The sequence below is a fragment of the Neofelis nebulosa genome, chromosome 1, assembly GCF_028018385.1.
Source record: "Neofelis nebulosa isolate mNeoNeb1 chromosome 1, mNeoNeb1.pri, whole genome shotgun sequence".
NCBI lineage: Eukaryota > Metazoa > Chordata > Mammalia > Carnivora > Felidae > Neofelis > Neofelis nebulosa.
In genome coordinates, this window is record NC_080782.1 from 57,932,265 (window position 1) to 57,954,478 (window position 22,214).

Here is a 22,214-nt window from a genome sequence, read left to right on the forward strand (position 1 = left end):
AAGTCTGTATGCTGGTAAGGGAAGTAGGACATTTATACAGAAGAGTTCACAGCTAATTCAAATACAAAAACAAGTACAAAGTCACAGATATTGAAAGAAAAAAGTCCCTTCCACCCAAAAGCAGTAGTTTTCAACTTTGGCTGCAGGTTGCAATCACCTAAGGATTAAAAAAAAAATACTGATGCCTGGGCCCCAACCCCAGAGACCCTCACTTAATTGACCTGGCATGTGCTTGTGCAGCTGAATTTTTTGAATTCCCCAGGTGATTCTAATGTGCAGCCAATTTGAAAATCCTGGACTAGAGGGACTAGGGAAAATGTTAGGAAGAGGAGGGGTTCAGAGTTGATTTGCTAAAACACAAGTAGCTATTTTAAAATTTGGAAATGTCAGGAGTGCAAATGGGACTGGATAAATTTGTTGTGATATGGAATATATCCTTATTGTGCAAAACGTGGTCTGGGACCAGTGGTGCCAGTAGCATTGGCACCACTCGTGTTAGAAATGTGGCATCTGAGGCTTTCCCAGACTCAGGCTTTCCCATGAATCAGAATATGCATGCCCAGACAATTGGTATGTACATTATAGTTTGAAAAGCACTGGCATAGAAAAATAGGGGAAACCATATAACATATTTAGGGATTGGCCGATTGTACCAAGCAAGGGTCAATAGATGGAGTAGAGAGTATAGTGCATTTGTTGGGGAGATGTGACAAAGTGGAGGCCAAAACAGCCGGGTGCTTTGATTGCTAACATAAGCAGTTAAAATTTGTTCTGTAGATGGTCGGAAGTTGTAAAACTTCCAAATTAAAGTGATGTGTGCATGGATGGTTTAGGATAATAATCTGGTGATGATTTGCAAGACAGATTAGGAAGAGGGACAAGGCCGGAGGTGAACAGGTACTCAGGCCTCCATGTGAATTCTCAATTCCCAAATATACAAAGAGTGAAACTGAGACCAGGGTGCAATTCAGTAGGCAAGTTCTTATCTTCAAAACACATTGTTTTACCTTGAAGAATTCTTATCTCCTCTAGCAGCCTGACTTTGGAGCTACATTATGTATTTGAATAGAGATATAAGCTACATCTTACTCTGAGTGGCAACCAGTGTGTTTAGAACACCTTTGTTATTTCTTTCATAATACACACCACCCCCCAATATTAGAGGACTATAGAGGAAAAAGAACAGAATTCCAGTGGTACAAAAAAGACATGGATGTTTGCTCAGCAACAGTATGATAACTATTGTACCATCAATTTTCTATGTGATCATGAAACAGAGTATTTATTATATTTGATAAACTATTCTGACTAAGGAGGGTTACTAAGAATTCTTGGGAGGGGCGCCAGGGTGGCTCAGTCGGTTAAGCGCCAGACTTCGGCTCAGGCAATGACCCCTCAGTTCTTGGGTTCAAGCTCTGCATCGGGCTCTGTGCTGACAGCTCAGAGCCTGGAGCCTACTTCAGATTCTGTGCCTCCCTCTCTCTCTCTGTCCCTTCTTGGCTTTCTCTCTCTCTCTGTCTCTCAAAACTAAATAAACATTTAAAAAAAAAAAGAATTATTGGGAAAGTAGCTTAAATGTTACACCAGCTGAAAATACTTAATCCTGAGTATATTGTATGTAAATTTTGTGGTTGATGATTATGAGACTCTTTGGGGTCAATAGCAACTAGTGTCTAAGGATCACCATTAAAAGGGTCAGTGATCATTTTTTTACATATAAATGAGCTAACTTATAGAAAAAAAAATCATTGGTTTTCCAAGTCCTGGGCACATGCATTATAATCTTTTAATGTAAGAGAAAACTTTTCATTACGTAGTATCTATTACTTTACATGTAGTTGGTTCATTTGTCAAAGGAACAAATGCAGACTTGGCATGAAAAGATACTGTGTTATGAATAGACTTTTAAAAATCAACTTTATAAAGATATAATTTATGTAAAATCAACTGCATACATTTAAAGTATATAAATAGACTTTAAATTGAAAATAACTGGAGAAACTGAATAATCAAATGCATTACAAGTATCTTTGAAGTTATCTATTAATAATAAATTAAGAATATATTACTTAAATGATCATATGGTGGTAACTCTTTGTGTAGTCATATTTTTAAATTCAAGCTTGCAGGTAGAAACTTCAAAAATATATCCGTGTCTTAAGACTTGATACTGCAATTTGTGTATGCTGCCACTAGATGGTGGTGTTTGCTTTAGTCATGATCACATGATCAGCCACTTACAAATTAGGTGAACTGATATTCAAACCATGAAAACCTAAGCCTTTTTTCATTTGTGGAAAACAAACTAATGGAGTGCTTCATTGTTGGCAGACATTCCCAGTATAAGTAAGAATATAACCTGGGCTTAAACCCTGAAATAAGTCAACATCCTAGCAAGGATATCAGAAATTACATAGTAAAAGAATTGTTAAACTTAAGAACTGGTAAAGAAGCACTAAGAGACCATGCTGAATTCTTCCTGGTGGAGTGTAAGAATATTTTAGAACAGTGTTTTTCTATTATGCAAAAGTTGGAAGGATAAATAGTTCACCAGATGTGGAGAAGAAAGAGAATATTGAAAGTGAATGAAAAAAAGACATGCAAAGGTACAGAACATGATTCATTTTTAAAAAGATAGTCTGTGTGATCAAACTTGGGGGTCCATGGTTGGGAAGAGGAGGAAGATAGTACCTGATAGTAGATTAAAAATAGATGGTCAAGAGCAAGGTATGCCCTGTTTGGTTTAAACCTCATTTTTCATGCAAGAGGAAGCAGCAACTAAAGGTTTTTAAGAAAGAGATGGCATGAGAAAATTTATAAGGTAAAGAGAGTTTAAGAAATAAATTCATGGATGCAATTTTGTCTTATCAGGAAGAAACACTTGTCTTAAGGATATCCTTGTGAGGAAATGTTCTCAACAAGAATTTTCCAGTAGTCTCCTACTTCTTCTGTTTTTCCCCCTGCTAGGTTGTCAAATCAATTTGTGCTGCAGTCTCTTACCATTTCCCTTAACATTCGGGGAATGGAGTGACACAAGCTTCCTTGTAAGAGCCACTGTCATATTTCTTCCTCAATACCTTCTCTCTAGCTGAAATGTGGATTGGAATATATTATAGGCTTTCTTCCCCTCTTCTCTTTTTTCTTCCAATGACCAACGGCTGTGTCCTGGGCTGTCAGAGCTCTCCATAAAGGTTTGCAACCCATTTGATCTGAGTTTGGGGGAGGAATGGGATAATTACATTTCCTAATCTAAATCCTTTAACGGCTACTTTGTTTATTACTTGCCCTTACCTTGACTGTTTGGTCTTTTTCATAAAATGGAAGTGAGGGCCATGTACCCTATGTCTGGTCTGTTCTAAGAATAGGTGCTCATAGCGGGTGTTAAATGCTGCCTAAGTCTGGGTACCCTAGGATAAAGGCTACTTCTCTGTTTTCCATAGAAACTGCTTTGTGGAACTGGCTCCTCTCTCCACCTGGCTTGCCAGAAGACCAAAGGCTCACTGATAATACTAATCCTCTCTGACAATTAGTTGGCAACCTTTCCTATTAGAATATCTTTGAAGTGTTCCTGGTTGCGGGTGGGGGGTGGAATTTAGGCTGGCAGGAAAGGACACAGGCCTTTTAATCTCTCTTCTGACTACCTTATTTCTTAAACTTCATTGCACCGTGGAAGGCATTCTGACCCTCTCAGTCACTATAACATAATCACATGGAACTTCCGAGTGCTTTTGGAAGCCCGATGGTGGAGGTTGTCTCCTTACCAGAGAAATACTGTTGGGGAAATGTAGTGAGCCCTCCATTCTTTTTATAACTCACATCCTCACAGGTTTCTGGGCGAAGCACTAACCTGCTCTTAACCTGTTACTTCTCTGAGCATGTTTGTTGATGGCTGTGAACTGTTCAAAGTCTTCGCGGAAGAAAAAGAAAGAAAAATAGAAAGCTGAATTCCAACCCATTTACTACCTTCTATTTGAGCCGGCTCACTGTACATTCTGCCTCTCAGAACATGGAGTGTGTGAGGGGACCACGGCAGCGAAGGTTCCTGAGGCCTCTTGAAAGCACGTACAAATGAGAGCAACTTCTGAACCTTTTTGCTGCTCCTTAACAGAATTGCACACCTTGAGAAAGATCTTCCGTGATATTGCTGCCATCCCTCTACTCCTTCTTCCCTCCTCCCGACTCCACCATGAACAGCTTACTTTAAGCACCATCTTTTCTGCTGGAGAGGGCGGATGCTTAAACCACTTTGGAAACCACTGCTAGCACTTAGGTCCTGATGCATGCCCTTTCCATGGGTTAGTTCATTTCCTGTCACAACAACCCTGATGAAGTGTTAGTGTCATTTCTTTGAGGAAAAACTGAGGCTTAAGGAGGTCCCATAACTTGCCTGAAATCACTGAGTCAGTGGATGGGGAGGGTCAGATATGCTCTTCTGCATTCCTCCCTTGTCTCTGTGACTTTGGCATCCTTGTAGCTCCTATTTGCAAGGAGTATTTACTTATTTATTTACTTACTTACTTATTTTAATTATATCAGCACTACTGAGAAACCTGCAGCCAGGAAGACAATAATTTTTTTTTCATTTTTTATTTTATTTTATTTCTTTAATGTTTATTTTTGAGAGACGGAGGGAGAAACTAGGGGAGAGGCAGAGAGAGAGGAGGACCAAGGATCCAAAGTGGGCTCTGCACTGACAGCAAAGAGCCTCACATCAGGCTAGAACTCATGAACTTTGAGATCATGATCTGAGCCAAAGTCAGCTACTCAATGGACTGAGTCACCCAGACACCCAAGGAACACAATAAACTGTGCACACCTGCCTAACTGGATTCTAATCCCTGTACCAGATACCTATTCTCAGAATAAGCTTGCCCATTTCAGAAACTACACATTTCGTTTATCTCATTGACATTTTAATTACTGGGTGGGGGAGGGGACACAGCTGAAGCATGCAGTGAGTTTCAATGGCATTACTTTGCTCCACCCATGATGTTTGGCAATCAGGAACCTGCTACTTGGGAATTTTTTGACATGGCTTTCAACAGGCTGGGATATGTAACTTTGAGAGAGAGGAAGAAGAGAAGAAAGAGAAGGAAGAAGAAAAAATATTTGATTTTTTTTAATGAAGCACCTACTATATTCTGGGTACTGTTAGTTGTTTTCTATGTATGGTTACAAATAATGCTCACAGCAAATCTCGAAGAGATTTTTTTTCTTTGCCCCCATTTGATAAATGTAACGATTGAGGTTCAGAGATGTTAAATAATAAGGACCAAGGTCACACAGTTAGTAAGGGGCTGACATGATCTGAAACTATCATCTGAAGCCCTTGCTCTTTCATTCTATCAAGAGGCTTTTAAAGAAATAATATGACAGTTGCTTTTAGCCAAAGGGAAATTGGAGGTTCATGACCCAGGACTTCATTCTCACAATGGTGCCATGTCATTTGATAGTAATGAGGATTTTAGGGGCCTGGGTCTGTGGACAGAATGTCAGGTGGTCCTGTGAGTATTAAATATAGATCTTCACTTTGGAAATGAAACTAAATCACCCTTGCTATGTGAATTAGTTTAACCAATAGGACATGTTGGCTCATTTGCTTTCTACTTATTAATCTATTAGCGAGTTATCAGACATATAAGGGTAAGATTTAGCTGGAATTTCTCTCTCTTACTTCCCCTTATTGTCCTCTTTGCTCTTTCCCCCTATCCTTGCTCCCAGCATCATGGCCAAATTAGACAGCGTCAATTACAAGCTGTCTAATGACCTTGGGTTGTCATTTAACCTTTCCAGACTTTAATTTCTTTACAAAGTGTTTATAGCAATGGTCTCTCAAACAGTTGTTTTGAGGAGAAAATGACTTAATGTGTACAAAGTAGTTTCACAATACCTAGACTATAGCAAGCTCTTAGTGAAAGTCCGTGTTATTCCTCAAACCAATAGGTGTCAATCTAGACCTGTTGCAAGGAGCTCAGGGTCCTTTGCTACGAAGCAAATGGAATTTCCCCGGTAGAAGATATCACTAATTTTCATCATGATGCCCCTCTCTTGTATGATTATGTTTAAAATATAATTTTATATTTGTTTTCAGGGACTTTGTTTCTTATTCCATGCTTAGTGGCATCCTGTCTCTCTTTTTTTCTCTAAAAATAGTCCCCACACCATGTCTCTGTGAGGGCACGTGAGCTGCTGAGCAACCTGGGAGAATAACAAACCTGGTAATGTGGAAAACTGAGGGACAAGGAAAAATAACAATTATGTAGCCCTCACCAAATGTTTCTCATCTTGAAAGTGCTTTGAAAACATTAACTAATTAATTAATCAAAAAGAATTTCTACCAATCAGTGAAAACGCTCCTTACAATGTTTTTAAGCCTCTTAAAAAGTATTATTTATTCAATGATGTTATCTCTTCAGCTTTTCTTTCTTTTTCTTTCTTTCTTTCTTTCTTTCTTTCTTTCTTTCTTTCTTTCTTTCTTTCTTTCTTTCTTTTCTTTTCTTTTCTTTTCTTTTCTTTTCTTTTCTTTTCTTTCTGAGAGAGAGACATTTCAGGAGATTTTGCAGAATCTCTGCACATTTATCTCCCTCTTTGCATCCCAGAAAGCATGAGCATGGGAACATACACACAGACACAAAATTTTCTTTTAGAACCAAACCCCTTGACATTAAACACATTAAAATATTATATAAGATTCTTTAATCTACTCTGCTGACCAGCTTTTTATTGACCTGACAGTAAAGTCAAGACTAGAATTTCTGTTGAGTGTCAAGTATCAATGTGACCTATTACATCTTTGTATTTTCCTGTCTTCCCCCCCACACCTGGGAGCCCCCTAAAAGCTGCAACTTTGTTGCCATATTCTTAGAGTCTAGCTAAGCCCAACCTTAGCCCTATTCTTCCCCAACCATAGCCCTATTCTCTAGCCTACAAAATGTAACTTAATCTCTTTGTGACATAGCAGGAGAGTAGTAATAATAATCTTATGTTCATTAATTCAGCAGATATTGAGCATCTGACATTCATTTATTTATATATTCCTATAGCATACACTTTTTCATTGCAAGTCTTTGTGTGAATCATGATGATGGATTCAAAGATGATCCAGACAGGGTTATTGCATTCAAGGAGTTTGTTGTCCAGCAGGAAAAATAAGGCAAGAACATAAATAATCTTAATATAAGGGAGACATGATGTACACCTTCAACGAGGTTCCCTTAGAAAGATGGGAGAAGAGTTCTGGCTGGGGCATTCAGGGAGGAATTTTGGAAGGAGGTGACACCTGATGGGGGTCTGAAAGAGGAACTGGCCTATGGAAATGAGGAAGGAGGAGGTATTGTTCCAGACAGAATGAAACTAAGAAGGGAAACCATGGAGAAAGGAAAATCTACTTGGATGGGAGTCACTGATTTTGACTTAGAGCTGAGGTGCTGGGAGAATGTTAGAGGGCGTAATCTGGGAAGTGAGGTTTGGCTCTGTTTGGAAAATGCATGGCATGTACAGCACTCTATTGTGTCTCCATCAGCAATAGCCATTATTAATCAATCTCAGCACTCAGCATAATGTAGATCCTGTGGATGTGGCCTCCAAAGCCCTCTTGAGACCCCGTCCAGTAGTCACTGCTAATCAAATGAATCAAAATGCATTCGTTCAGGAGAGGAAAAACACATGCCACTTCTGAACCACAACATGGAGAGCCGTTCTTTTCTTTTCTTTTCTTTTCTCTTCTTTTCTTTTCTTTTCTTTTCTTTTCTTTTCTTTTCTTTTCTTTTCTTTTCTTTTCTCTTCTTTTTTAATCTTTTCTTTTCTCTTCTTTTTTAATGTTTATTTATTTTGAGAGATAGAGACTACTGGTGGGGAGGGGCAGAGAGAGGGAGAGAGAGAATCCCAAGCAGGCTCCACACTGCTAGCACAGAGTGGGACATGAGGTTCAAACCCAGGACCTAATGAACCCAGTGGGGTCATTACCTGAGCTGAACCAAGAGTCGGACACTCAAGTGACTGAGCCACCCAGGAGCCCCCACAACATGGAGATTTGAAACTGATAAACTGAAAACTCTAGCCTTTACTTTTTCGGCATCAGATAATAATCAAGCATGGATTCAGAATCAACATCATTAATAGATGTTGACCATTTGCTGGTCTACATTATTGTCCTCTGAAGATACTCGAAGTTCTGTTGAAATGTGGGTATTTGGAGACTTACCCATGTAATAAATTAAGACTTCAACATATTTTATATAAAATTTACATTTCGTCTCCTGTTTTTTAATTATCTGGTCATCGTTATTATTTTCTAACAAGAGCAGCTTGCCTGTTATTTTCTGATTCTCTATGGGTTTGTAAATCCAGACCTGTTAGAATACTACATAAAACTCAAGCACATCAGCTCTGAGCAACTGTGTGAGGGGTTTTCAGGATTGAAATTCTAATGCTATCCCATCTATGTGAGCTGTTCAGACATCATTTCTTTTTATCTGACTGATTTCTGGAAAGATGAATGATTACTCTACAAGATGCAATCTCCACACTTAAGTTACAGAACCAAGACTACCATTCCTTATCCTTTTCTATAGAAGATCTTATGCAAAAATGCAAATGCTGGCACATGTGTGAACTACTCGGCACGAGCTTAATCTAGCTGGTTGAGATCACATTTTGAAGGGTCTTTCCTGTCCTCTCTTAAAAGCAGAAAATCATAGCTTCGACTGAATCTTCAAAAGGATGTTGACAGATCCTGGAAACAAACATGGCAAACTGCAGTGACTTTAAAATGTGCGTTTTGTCTCTCCTTCTAAGTTTCCCATCTTTAAGAAAGTAAGAATCTTCCAAAGTGTATACCCTGTAAAGGTTTCTAGGAAATCGAAGGGAATATCTGTCGAGAGAGAATGATCTGGGAAATGGTTGACAAGTTCCTTGCAGTGCTACTTACCGGCAAAAGGAATAAGGCATATCAAAGGAGACGCAGAATCCATAGCTCCAATGACACCCTTTTGGATGGGTTCCTCCCACTAGGCTCCATATGCATCACTTTTCCAATTTGCAGAATAAACTAAATCATGTTCCTTTAGAAAGGCTGTCTTACATGAGTTTAGTTTCCTAGGAGGATAGCAGTATCACTATACACGGAGTGTTGTGCACACCAAGTGCAAAGAAGCCTCCTCCTTCACCCCACCTCTCCCCACTTCCAGTTCCATGTGCAGAGGAATGTCAGAAGTTCAAGGCAGCAGAACGTAGAGTTCACCACACAGGTTTTGGCATCAGACAGACCTGGACTTGCACCCTAGCCCTATTACTCCCTGGTTGTATGCCTTTGCCGTAAGTGGCTTGCCTTTCAAGAGCTTCTGTTTCTTCATCCATAAAATGGGAATCATGACTGTACCTTCTTCAGAGAATTGCGATGGGCGATAACAGCAGCAATCTCCATGAAAGCAGTCAACATTTCAATTATTAGGGGACTTCTCAAAAAGCTTTCAAGTTCACATCCCAGGGCCAGAGTAGAATGTCCGCCAACATTCCAAGTTTTCAGCACAGTTTTCCTTGAAGATTGCCCTTCATGACTTTCTTAATGGGTTATTCTCATCACGAGTTAAAGATTCTGCTGCTCTCATGAGAAAAATCAAACTAATGTATATGTAGGAAGGGGTTACGGAGAATCCCAGAGAGCTTTCTGCCTCCTGAAACATTCTCTAGGGAATAAATTTATTCTTAGAGTGAAGGAAGGAGGGGGTAGTATTTAACATCTTCTTAACAATCCCTCACTCATTTTATTCATCAGATTTCAGTGCAGGGCAAGTTAATAGCCAAACAAATACAGGAGACAAATCCATAGTCAAGGACTGGTGTGTAGTTACAGCTGGTGTATGTGTCTATAGCTGCCAGGTATGTAAATAGATGAGTACAATTTCTGGATGTTTTTTGTGTGCACCTACAGAGTGGACAGAACAGAGAGATGAATACTAGAAACAGGGTAGAAAATGCATGGAATTGAGATATTTTTCCATATCTAAGCATCTCATTCTTCTAGACTACTAAGAATTCTCATAGGCTGGGAATCTCTGCAGAAGGCTACCTATAGATATCCCATTTTGCAGTAATACTCCAAAATGGAAAAATAGTTAACAAAAGCTTCCTGTTTGTAATCAAAGTCTCTCCTTGTCACTGAGCATGCCCAGTAGTCTGAAAGCAGAATTGTACAAAATGCAGTTTTTACTTTGCTCTGGTTTGTAACCACTGCTGCTGCGGAAAATTAGCAGGCAGGCAGGCTGAGGCATTGGGTTCAAGATGAGGCCTGTACAGGCAGAGGAACAGGGGCCTGAGGGAGGTGGAGCCCAGAGGAATGGTAACAGGTAGGAAGGGTGGCGCCATAAGCTTTGCTGGTTTCACTGAAGCAGCTCCTTGCTGAGTGAGGACTTCCCTGGTCCTCCCAGCCAGAAACCTCTGAAGATCTTGGATACTCTTGTCTGCCACTCATGACATTCTATACCATGAGTTTGCAGTGAGGAAGTCCTGGGTTTAAAATCTACCTCTGCATTATGACACTGGCTGTGACCTTGAGCAAGTAACTTTCAGTCTCTGAATCTCATAATCCTTGTAATATTTGATGAGAGATAGAAAAGGCACAGCAGTGGCTCTCCCTTTGGACAGTTCCAGATAAAGCCTCCAGCACTGTAGCATGGCTCAACTGTGAATCCCCCAGTGACCACCCCAATCCTAATTTCCCCTGAATTTCTTAAGTCAACCTAGGTGAAAATCCTAGCTCTGTGACTTTCTAGCCATAAAACATAGCGCAAGTTGCTTGTGTGTATGTGTGTGGAAGAGAGAGGGAGTTTAATGTCTGACAGGTACTATTGAATAAAATGTAAAATAAAAAATGGGTATATAACTTTGTCCCTGTAGTTTACAGTCAGGTGGATTTGTTTTTATTGGCTTAGTTTCCTTATCTGAAAAATGGGAATAACAACACTTTGCCAGAGTAAGTGTTGTTAAAGTTAACATAAGAAAAGTTCTGAGCAAGGTGCCTGACATATGGAGGGGGGGTGCTCAGTAGTAGGTTATGAAATCCTAGTGTATGCCTTCTCTGTTTTTGCAATTTTGAATTGTCTGTATCTTCCTTCATGCCATCCCCAGCAATCTGTCTACTTTATTTCCCATGAGCTGCTTTCATGTGGTCTGTGGCTGCTGGATAACACTAGACAAACAGTAGAGCCTGAGGTCTGGGCTGTGGACTTCAGTCAGACAGACCTGTGTTGGAGTCCTTCTCTGCCACTTATCCAGATGTGTGACCTTGGGCAAGCTACTTAACCTCTGCCAGCCTCATTTTGACTCGTCTGTTAAATGGAAAGGAAAACAGTTCCTACCCTAAGAATGATTATTCCTATTCCAAGAGTAGTTTCTGTGTGTGTGTGTGTGTGTGTGTGTGTGTGTGTGTGCATGTACATATGTGTGTGAAAGAAGGAGATGGATCAAGAGAAAGTTTAGCATCTGCCAGGCTCTATAAGGTTGATGGGAAATTACAATAGACAAATTTCCGTCCTCTTGGAGGTTACAGTCTAGGGGGTTGACTGCACTGAGGAGACATATACTATCAAAATCCTAGCACAAAAGGAAAAAAAAAGAGAGTTATATGATGCCATGATGCCATGAAAGCCCATGGTAAGGGGGATTTGACTCAACCAGAAAGGTCACAGATGGCTTCCCTGAAGAGGTGACAGTGGAACAGAGAGCTGAAGGACAAGTAGGAGTTTGTTAGATGAATGTGGAAGGAAGCTATCTTCCTGGGAAGCTCTCACTCAGCATCATTAGCATATGAGCATCATCTTGCTAGACTCTAAACTCAGAGTACTGGCATGTGTCTTTGTCATCTGTCACCTCTAAGACAGCGCCTTGAAGGAAGTAAATGCTTAGTAAATATAAATATTTGTTGAACGAGTGGATGTTAGTAGGAAATCAATACATGTTTGTTGAATGAAATAAAAAGTAACTGCTATGCCCTCATCTCATGGCTTTATTTGGATTGCAGTTAAGGAAGACACATAATTTAGTAAAGACAACATGTAGCTTGGAGTCAAACAAACTATACCCCATCATCAGACCCTTTCACCTTGGGGAAGTAACAGGACATCTCTGTTTCCGTCTGTAAATGAGAATAAGCATAGCTTCTTTACAGGGTTATTTTGAAGTTTACTTATTTATTTTGAGAGAGAGAGAGAGAGAGCATGCACTTGAGTGGGGGAGGGGTAGAGACAGAGAGGAGGAGAGAGAGAATCCTAAGCAGGCTCTGCATTGTCAGTGCAGAGCCCAATACTGGGCTCAAACCCAACAACCCTGAGATCATGACCTGAGCAGAAACCAAGAGTCCAATGCTTAACCTACTGAGTCACCCAGCCACCCCTACAAGGTTACTTTAAAGATTATACTGGTAAGTATGTAACACCTAATAAAAGGGTTTGCCATTGTGTTGGACAATGGCAAATTGCAGGCATGCAGCTTTTCAAAGATTTGTAGGTTGCTGAAGACAGGCCAGGTACAGCTTGAAAGCCAGAGGGTGTTATCACCCAAACATCCACTGGCCCTTTCTCTTGCTGGAAGTGTCTACAGCTCATCAGTGCACTGTGTTCTGTCTCTAGTGTCTGAGTCAGAGCACCAGGTTTGGATTCCCGGATCCACTGGTTGTCATTCACTGGCAGTTGGTAAAATATACTGGGACCTCAGTTTCCTCCTAGGGTTGCTCATATAGTGTTTGGGAAGGATAAAATCAGGTATTTCATGAGCATCAGGTAGCACAGAGCCTGCACAGGATAAGTAACCAGTATGTGTTAGCCGTTACTATTACCACTGACAGGCCCTCTGGATTTTCTGGCAACTACCTTGTAACTGAATGAGCTTTTCCTGGGCCGGGAATTACTTCCTTTTGGAATTTCCTTTATGAGGGGAAGAAAAGCAAATCCTCTCTGAGGTCTGGATGCCTAGCTTCCCAGCGCCACGCCCTCTCGGGCAGGTTCAGGGCCACGGAGCAGTCCAGGTGAGGCAGGTTAGCAGGGACTAAAGGCACTGGAACCCCCGCTTTTTTTCTCAAGAAGCCGCCCAACTTGGCTCTGCCCCCTCTCCGCGCTCCTAACCCTGGAAGGCGTGTTCTGGGTTCCAGCCCAGCACTGGGCATGCTCGCAAGTCAAGGCTGGCTTGGGTCGTCCGCAGGACGTGCCGGCTTGCTATTCCCCCCTGAGTGCAGGGACCCGGGTGCAGCTTCGGTGCGTCAGGTTTCGAAGAACTGAATCCTTGGTGCGTGCAGGCAGGGAACCGAGCCGCTCCTGGCCAACCCCAGAGCGGAGCTGAACTCTGCACCGCCCGGGGTTTGCGCACTCAGTGTCTGGTCTCGGAAACGCCCGGTCGGGGTTCTCTCTGCAGACAAAGGGGTGCACGTGCCCCTAACGCCCCTCTCTCGTAGGCGTGAACCCCTCCCTGGTCCTGGGCTCCGCAGCCCCAGCAGCTACAGCCCCGGCGGCCGCGGCCTGTGCGCGCACTCGGGGCCCGGGGAATGGCTCACACCCCCCATTCGGGGCTGCGCTGGCTGGCTGGCGGGCGGTGAGCGGCGGCTCCGTGTGTGTGTGATTGTGTGTGTAGAGGCGGGGGGGGGTGGGGGGGGGGCGACGGTGCGCGCGCGCGCGCGTGTGTGCATGTGTGTGTGCGCGTGTGTCTGTGCGGCGCGCGGGCGGGCTCGTGTGTGCGCGCAAGGACTCGCGTGCAGGAGCCACTGGGTGTGCGTGCGTGTGTTATGGGTTTGATTCCAGAGCAGGTTGCACATTGGTCCTGGGTGGCTCGCAGGCTCAGGTCGTGCTTGGGCGTCCTCCTCCTAATCGTTTCCGAAGTAGCAGCAGCAGCAGCAGCAGCAGCAGCAGCAGCAGCAGCAGCAGCCGAGGCGGCAGCGGCAGCAGCAGCTTAGCTGCACAGCGGGAAGAACTGTGCAGAAGCGAGCACCGTTTGGGGAGTCCGGGGGGCGGGTAAGAGGGAGGAGGGGGAAAGCCTGTCTTGGTCTTTGGGATTATTTTTCCCCTTCTTTCCCTCTTTCCTGAGGGTGTGTGTTGCCCCCTCGAAGTGAAGGAATTTTGCTCCAAAGCGAGCTGGGACCGAAGACTCTAGGCTAAGTTATCTCTCTATGTAGATGGTGTCAGGGAGCGAAGCTACTGACCGAGCCGCTGGTAAATGTTTTTCACTTCTTACTCTTTAATGCTGAAGGCTTTTTCCCCCCCTTTTCTTTCTTCCTTGTTTCCTTTCTGTTGCTCCTCATTCTGCAATCGCTCCTGAATCAGCTGCAGTTCTCTTTTCCCTCTCTCCTTGCGTTTGTGCAGTTTGCAACTTGTTTCGTGGTTTTCTGTGTATTTTTTTTTTCTCCTTCATCCTCAGATGAATGCTGGAACATTTAAAATCGGCACTTCGGGAGGTCATCATTAGTTGCATGAGTTTCAGGGGGGAGGGGAAAGATTGGTAGAGCAGACTGTTATTTCTCTGCAGAAGGACTGCCGGTTTCTCTCTAATGTTCATCGCAATTATAGGGATTTTTTTTTTTTTAGGATGCATTTTAACGTTGCATTGATGTTTAAGGTTATCCTTCTCCAGGATTACAATGCATTTTGACTCAGTTTTGACAGCATGACAGATGCCAGTGATTCCAGAACTACTGTATGGTACATGCTGGCTAAAATATTCAAAATTGGGGGAAGGATCATTTGCATTCCAAAAGAGAATTTCTTAAAAATGCTGGTTTGCATCACATTGGTGCAGATTTGCAGGAGGCAATATAATAGACACCACTACTTAATGTTGCTTGCGAAGATAATAAACATATAAGTGGTTTAGTGTATCACATATTGTCCTGTTCTCCAGTGATTGAGCTATTGCGAAATTTACTTAATAATAAATTTAGGGCTGTGGAGAAGAAGAGAGATTGCTGGTATGGTTTTATTCAAAATTGTGAGATGTGTATAGCAGTATCTAACGCCAAACCAGCCCTCTCTTAGATCTTACTTGAAGTGGCATCATGTCAATTGGGGAGGGGAAGGGCAGTTTCTACCATACACATGGAATAAAATTATTTAAAATAGCCAGCATAATGCATGCAAATTGAACTCTAACTCTTTTCTGAAAAATAGAACTGACTCTGTAACTCTTGCTTCCAGGATCTGTTTTAAATATTATTTAAAAATTAATATACAACAGTTCTTTAATGTGTTGCTATCATTTAAGTTCTTTGGAGGGTTCTTAGCTGTTACCATGTTTAATTTGTTTTGCTCTTTCCCCCCCTAAGTTTTCAGTTGCAGTTCAGTAGAGAAACTGATGGGTCAGTAAGTAAAGGCAAATCAGCAGTTTAAAAAGAAATCAGTTTATAGTTGTAAAATTTCTGCTAAGCCATGGGAAAATGAGCTACAATAATGACAACATAAATGTAGGGAGGGAAGTCTGGGATAGACCAGGTTGTATTTTTGATATGTATATTATTATCTTGAGGAGCTCTGAACTCTAGACTGAGATGAGAATATCCAGTTCAGGGGTACTCTGAGGCTCACAGATTTTATAAAGGGAAAGTACTGTTATTTAAGGAAGCCTGTTTCTGCTTTGTGGTTGCCACATCACATCACGGAACAGCGGGTTACCTGTGTACAAAGAATATGTTTGCAGTAATACTGTTAAACTTTGTTTTAATGTAAACTTAGCTGCTGTTGGAAGAACAGCATAAAACAGTGCATGCAGCCTGTTCAGGACTGAAGAACAAAAACAAACTGTAAATTCACTCAACTGGTCAGACCCTCTTTTTCATAGAGGAAATCCAAGACACCATGCAAATTCACCTGTTCTGGGTTGCCTGTGTTGACAAAGGCTTTTCTTGAAACTGTGGACAGGATTCCTGAGATCTAAAGCTTATTTCTACTTTTGTAGTTTGCTGATGGTAATAAGGCATTTTATTTAGAATGAAAGCTCAGCTTACTCATAGGTCCTTTGAGATGGCAAAATTGCTGTTCTAAAATATTTTCAAGGACCCTCGCTTGAATTTACCATTTTGATCAAGTTTGGGGAAGAGGGGGTAGGACTCAACTTCCATTAATTAGGATCACAGCTGTCTTTGAGTGAGCATTTGTTTTGTCTGGGTACCAAAGAAAAATGAATACATATAGTAAACTATGATCCTGAGAAGCCAAGTCTTCTAAAGCATCATGATTTTCTCATTCTAGGACCCAAACCAGAGAGCAGTTTACCCCATGCTGAGCAGCTGTATTATTTCTTTGGCATATTCTACACACATGGGCACAAACACCTAACTGCCCAGGCTAAGGACTCATTTTATGCAGCCTATGGGGCAAGATTTCTAATTGTTATGTAATGTATTCAGAGCATGAATTCACTTAGGAAACATCACAGTTAGCTTCAGTACCAGCATCTTCACTAGCTGTGAAGACCGATAGAGTTCATTGATTTAAGGAACATACTCTTTCCTACTGAGGTGGGTTTTTACCCACCCACCCCTCTTTGTGCTTCCAGTTTCCTGGCAACTTCTGAAAAGCTTGGAGAATTTATGTTAAAATATTAAACATACCTACATTTTGGGTGTAGTGCCTGGTTAGATGACTGTTCAACCAGTGGGATTTGTAATTACTCTTCTATGGGTCTGTGTGGTATAGTGTTTGTGGCCTGTCAGTGGTTTTATTATTATTAGTATTACATTTTTCCATTGAATCTTAACTAAGCTCATTTTAATTTTCTGTGCCTTGTATTGATCTCAGGTTATGTATCAAAGTAATTCCATATTTTTATCATGCTTGTTGATAAATGAGCGAGTTTACTTTCAGTTGGTGTTTGTGTTGAATTTCTGCATTTCCAAACATCATGGAGAGAAGGTAACTTAGTTTGGGGGAGAAGGCTATATATAGAAAGAGACTGTTGGCTTATGGAACTTGACAGTCACATTTGCCTCTATTATTAGGGTTCCTATTTTCATTTTGATAAGAGTGGAGGTTTCTCTGCATGTATGAGGTGTTTATTATGCTAGAGCTACTGAATGTTTCTTAAAAGTAATTGCTATCCTTTTCATTGTGTAATTGAATGGAACTTTGAACTGCTTGTGTGTTCTTAAGGAAAACCTGTATTGGCACGCTTTTCCTTTGTTTTCTATTCTCTTTAGACTAATTTTGAGAAGTGATTTTTGGTGAAATATGGTCAAGGTCATTGGCAAGGGCCTTTATCCCTCCCTACTTAAGAACTCAAACTTAAATTCAAAGTCAGATTTAAAGAGACAAAACTTACATCAAGCTACTACCTCAAATGGGGCTATGTGAAAAAGTATATGTTTTGTCTCTCATCACTTTGGGTAAAGCAAAAGTTTTGTTGTTAGTAGTGCTGATCTACTCACGGTCAGAAACCTCCATTCTGCCCTTACAGTGCACACACCAAATTGACAACCTTCAGGGGAGATGGCAAGAACGTTTTTTTTTGTTGTTGTTGTTGTTTTTTTTTTTTTTTTTTTTTTTTTTTTGCAGGGGGCTAGGAGGCAGGTGGGTGTCTTTTGATATGTTCCAAATAGAAAGGGACATAGCAGTGTTTCATAAAATGTGCTATAGTATCTAATTAGATAATACCTCATTTAAAATTTGTGAACCCAACAGAAATCTCAGAAGTCTTTTGTGGTGAGAGCAAATAGTAGCTGTTTCAAAGTATCTCTTTGTGCTACGTTCCTATTTTGCTTTATAAAAGGAACATTCACATTGTTCAAGACTTTGTTGTATTGGTAACATATTTTTTTAAATTCATTTGGATTATTTTCTCTACCTAACGAAGATAAAATACTTTTTTTTTTTACTTAAGGTAATAATTTTAGCCGTGTTAAGAGTACCCTACTCTTGTTTCTGAAAGATTTCATAAAGTTGAAGAGGTATAAAATCTTTTCTCTAAAATTCATGTTACTCAGTGCCCCAGTCTATTTAGTATACTATGTACTACAGTGTGATTTTGCACTTGAAATATTGCAACCTTTTCTTCTGAATTCTAATTAAGAAAAAAAATGGCACACCTTGAGAAATAGTTTGTAAATAAAGTTCCTTCATTTTTGCTGAAGGACTTTAATTGGCCCACCTCCCCTAAATGTAGAATTAGAAGCCTTTTAGACCGAAAGGATTATCAGGGGGGAAAAAAAAAAAAAAGTACAGTTCTGTGCTGTTCGGCAGCAGTGTGCATGAAAAGAGAGCAGGCGTTTCAACTCTTTTCATCTAAGTTTAGTGAATAGATCTAGAGAGTGAATAATACAGTTGTATGTTAAAATGAAATCTATTTTCCCAAGTAAAGACTCCCCACGCCTCTCCCCGGACAATATGAATTGACCTTTGACTCTGGTGGAACAGTTTTCCTGTGTTCCTCATCTCATCACTGCTCTGTGGCTCCCACCAGAATATTGGTGATGGGTGCTAACGATACCGCATCTGTCTGGGGAAAGTGTGAGTGCTTGGTTTGGGAGGAGAGAGGTGATTTCTTTAGAAGTTGCCACTTCTCGGGCCTTAGCTGCAGTCCTTCTGGAGGAGGCTTTGTGCTTCTTGCTATTTATTTAGATCACCTGTGAAGACTACCCCCCCCCCCCCAGCTCCCCCTTTCATTAATGTAGTTCAGCCACAGGTTATTGTAATACAAACAGGATGCTAGATTTCTCAGTTTGGCTGTCCTTATTATTGTATTAGTTGGTGATTTCTGAAATGTGATGCAGATCTGTAAAAGTTTGGAACTCGGCTTTCCAGAAGACATTCTGCTTAATTGTTCTGATGACTAAATGATTTGACTAGATAGGCTCAAGCCTGTTAAAAAAAAATATTAGAAATTTTCTATGATCCATTTCTGTTCATATGGCCTTGGTAAAGTGCTTGTTTTTAAGTTCTATAAAAGGGAGTTGTGGACTCTGTAAAATAAAGGACTTATTTATGAATTTGGTTCAAAAGAATAAATCATTTCTTTTGTTTATTTAGGTTCCCCCAAACTTCCATTGAAGGAGGCAAGGGTTAACATTGGAGAATAGAATTCATATGATGAAGATCAGACCGATACTAACAATAACATACTGATTTTAAATCTTTAGAGAGGACAATTCTACAGAGGATTCTTTTGGGAAAAGCTTATGTTTAAATGTCATTTTTATTATTGCTTAGGATTTAACTGATACTCAGTGTTTTGACATTTCTCCTACTTTAATTACAGGAATAAGGGTATCTGTGGAGAAAAGAAATATATCATTAAGTAGAAATGATTTTGGCAAAGGTTAAAAAAAATCCCATAATGTAAAATAACCATTTCACAAATTTGTATATGCTGCCTGCTATATTTGTGACACATTTTTTTTAAAGTGCCACTTGAAAATTGCATTTTGAATGTTAGAAATAGTCAAGTTGGGTTCTTAGATGATTTCTAAGAATGAAACTGAACTATTAGAGAAGATAGTTATGTCCATGCATATGGCTAAATAGTAGACATCTACATAGCTAAAATCATAGGTATTATTGGAGAACTCATTGCAACAGACTTTGTGATCTTAGCTGTGATAATTTTTCTGAACCATTTCAAATGTAAGAGTATATGGTTATATACTACACATTTCAGTAGATATTACTTACAAAGAACATGGGCAAATTAAAGCTGCAGGAAAGTATTTCAGTCTTTCAGTCTTTTTTTTTTTTTTCTTTCAATAAACCATTTTTGGATTCCTAAGACAGGTCAGGTACTGTGCTCATATAAGAGCTAAATCTTATGGTAAGAGTAATTTGATGCCAAAAGTATGTCTAAGAAAGTAAATGGATATAGGGGAGCGTGCTTATTTTAAACTACAAGATAAAACTTTGTTCTTTGTAATCCTCAAGAATATATCAGAAAGGTGACTTAATTTAATTTTGCCTTAGGATTTGTTCAGGCAATAATTGTATACAAACATCTGCTCATTCTCCACCATCTATGCCCAGCTCATTTTCACTCATGTAGTTTGGTGTGGTATGACGCCTGAAATTGGAGATGCGAGTTCAAGTTTAGCACTACGTGCATGGATTTGATGGAAGTGTGGGGAAGGGCAATGTGAATGGCGGGAAGGGAATGCAGACCAGAGGGAAATGTATTCTGTAGGTGGCTACTATTTCCTCATGGTAATAATCATGCCATCAGTTTTATTTTTAGCCTGACCTAACTTCTTGAGAAGACACAAACTGCTTCTCTATATTTTAACCCTAGGAATAATAATGTAATTATTACAAAAACATTTCACAGTGGTTAGGACTCTGCAATTTGTGTGACCCAGCATCTAATTTTTCTCCTCTCTAATCCTGTTTATATATCCCCACACATAATCAGACTCAGTCAGATGAAACCAATTACTAAGGGGGGAAAAATCAAATTTATTTATTATATTTATTGGATGTGTCTGTTGCTTAATTATCCATTGGCGAATTTACATGTGGCCACAGAGAGGGCTGTGGATGAGTGTGGAAAAATGATCAATCATCACTTCCACAGTCCAGAGGAGACTGCCAACAAAACAAGGAAAAAAAAAAAAAAAAAAACAACAGCATAAAAAACTATCCTTTCTCATTGCTTCAATGTAGGGAACTAAAACTGAGAAGAGTCACCCCCAAATGTATTTGGCCTGACGTAGGAAAATCTGTAAAACATTGGGAGTTATCACTAGCAGACTTTTTCCGAACCACTTGATGATAATGTTAGAAAGAAAAGTAAGGAGTTCTGTAACACTTTGAAACAAATAATGATTTAGATGTTCCAAGGTGTGTGTTGGAAATCTGGCTTGAATGATTCGACAAGGCAGATGACCAAGCCCACGGGTTGGCTGTGTGACGGAGCGTGGGAATCTGAGGAAGTATGGTGGGCTGGGATCGGATAAGGTGATAGGCAGGGTGGTGTTTGCAAAGTTATTGACCAGTACATGCTACTCTACCGAGGGAATGCTAAGACAGCACTCCTAAGGCAGTGAGTTAAAATAGATTTTGTGTTTGGTCTTTGATGGTAAAAACATACACAGACTTTTATCTTTATCTCTTGTGTTTTTGTTTAAAAGAATTCCTTACCTCAATCCAATCTGGTTTTCTTCTCTCTCTCTCTCTCTTTTTTTTTTAACCCCCCCTCTACTTTTAAGAGGATCGATCTTCACAGCTTATGTCTTATTTTTTCCCCACTTGCTCTCATAATACATTTTTGGAAATTTATCATTGTGGAAGTAGCTTTTTAAAATAGGTAGCAACTGCAATAGCCATTATTTCAAGTAAATGTGGCAAGCCTAATTGTTAACAGAAGTATCATCTTATTTCTGTAATTCTTCAATTTCAGAGACCTCTGAATTTTTATAAATCTGTCCTATCCACACCCCCAAGGTAGAACGTGTATACAAACTTAAAAGGAAGAAAATAAGCCACTTTTGAACTTGCGGCATTTGGAGATTGTCTGCAAGGCGATACTGAATGAATTGTGTTTTAAGAATTACAGCACGCCATTAATGTATCATTTAAAGAAGACAATGAGTAAATTATGATTTATTGTTAATTAACATTTATTTGGGGCTGCTTCTGTTGAAGAAACTATTTAAGCACTGTAGATGATGCTTTTGTCACATTTGAATGCAGAGAAATTAAAATGGCACGTTGAGTCTTGAGAATTGAGAGGGAGAGGGAGTTTTATACCTGTTGACATAGCAAGAGAATTCTAGAGGTGAGCTAAATTTTGCATCTATTCTAATCTATGTTTTAAAAGTTATTCTGTAATAGATTTATTACAGAATAAAAGTTGCTCTCACCTGGATTCACTGCAGAAGCCAAACAGTAGCTAGAGAGACTGAACTCCACTTTCTGCAACAGTGATTTTTCACTAAGCTATTCCCTAAGGCCACTCTAGGTATATGAGGGGCCGCACTTCTTTTTATATGATTTGTGTATGTTCCCATAGATTGTGAAGTCTATTCCTGGGCAATTTTCAAGTTAAAATTGTGTTACGGCTACCCTTAAGGTTGTCATTTCTTGGTTTTTCTCTTGTCAGTCAATTCATAAGTGTTTATTAATCCCCCATGGGGTGTATGCAGAGTCGTACACAGTTTAGGTGTTGTGTGTATATGATTGATCTCTGGTCTAGAAGCTTACATTATATAGGCAAAAGTACCGTGATGCGTGTGTGCGTGTGTGTGTGTGTGTGTAAAGTAACAT

At 40.2% G+C, this 22,214-nt stretch overlaps 1 protein-coding gene across 16 annotated transcripts in view; it reads left to right on the forward strand.

The window, feature by feature from the left end:
- Positions 1-22,214, forward strand: part of TENM2 (teneurin transmembrane protein 2) — a 1,977,383-nt gene that overhangs the window by 716,276 nt on the left and 1,238,893 nt on the right. The window contains exon 1 of one of the 16 annotated variants that reach the window (XM_058722705.1): positions 13,748-14,195. The exons of the other annotated variants lie outside the window; for them this stretch is intronic. The gene's annotated coding sequence lies outside the window, so the exon portion shown is untranslated. Of the gene's footprint in view, positions 1-13,747; positions 14,196-22,214 lie in introns of those variants that run through there. 16 annotated transcript variants of the gene reach the window in all.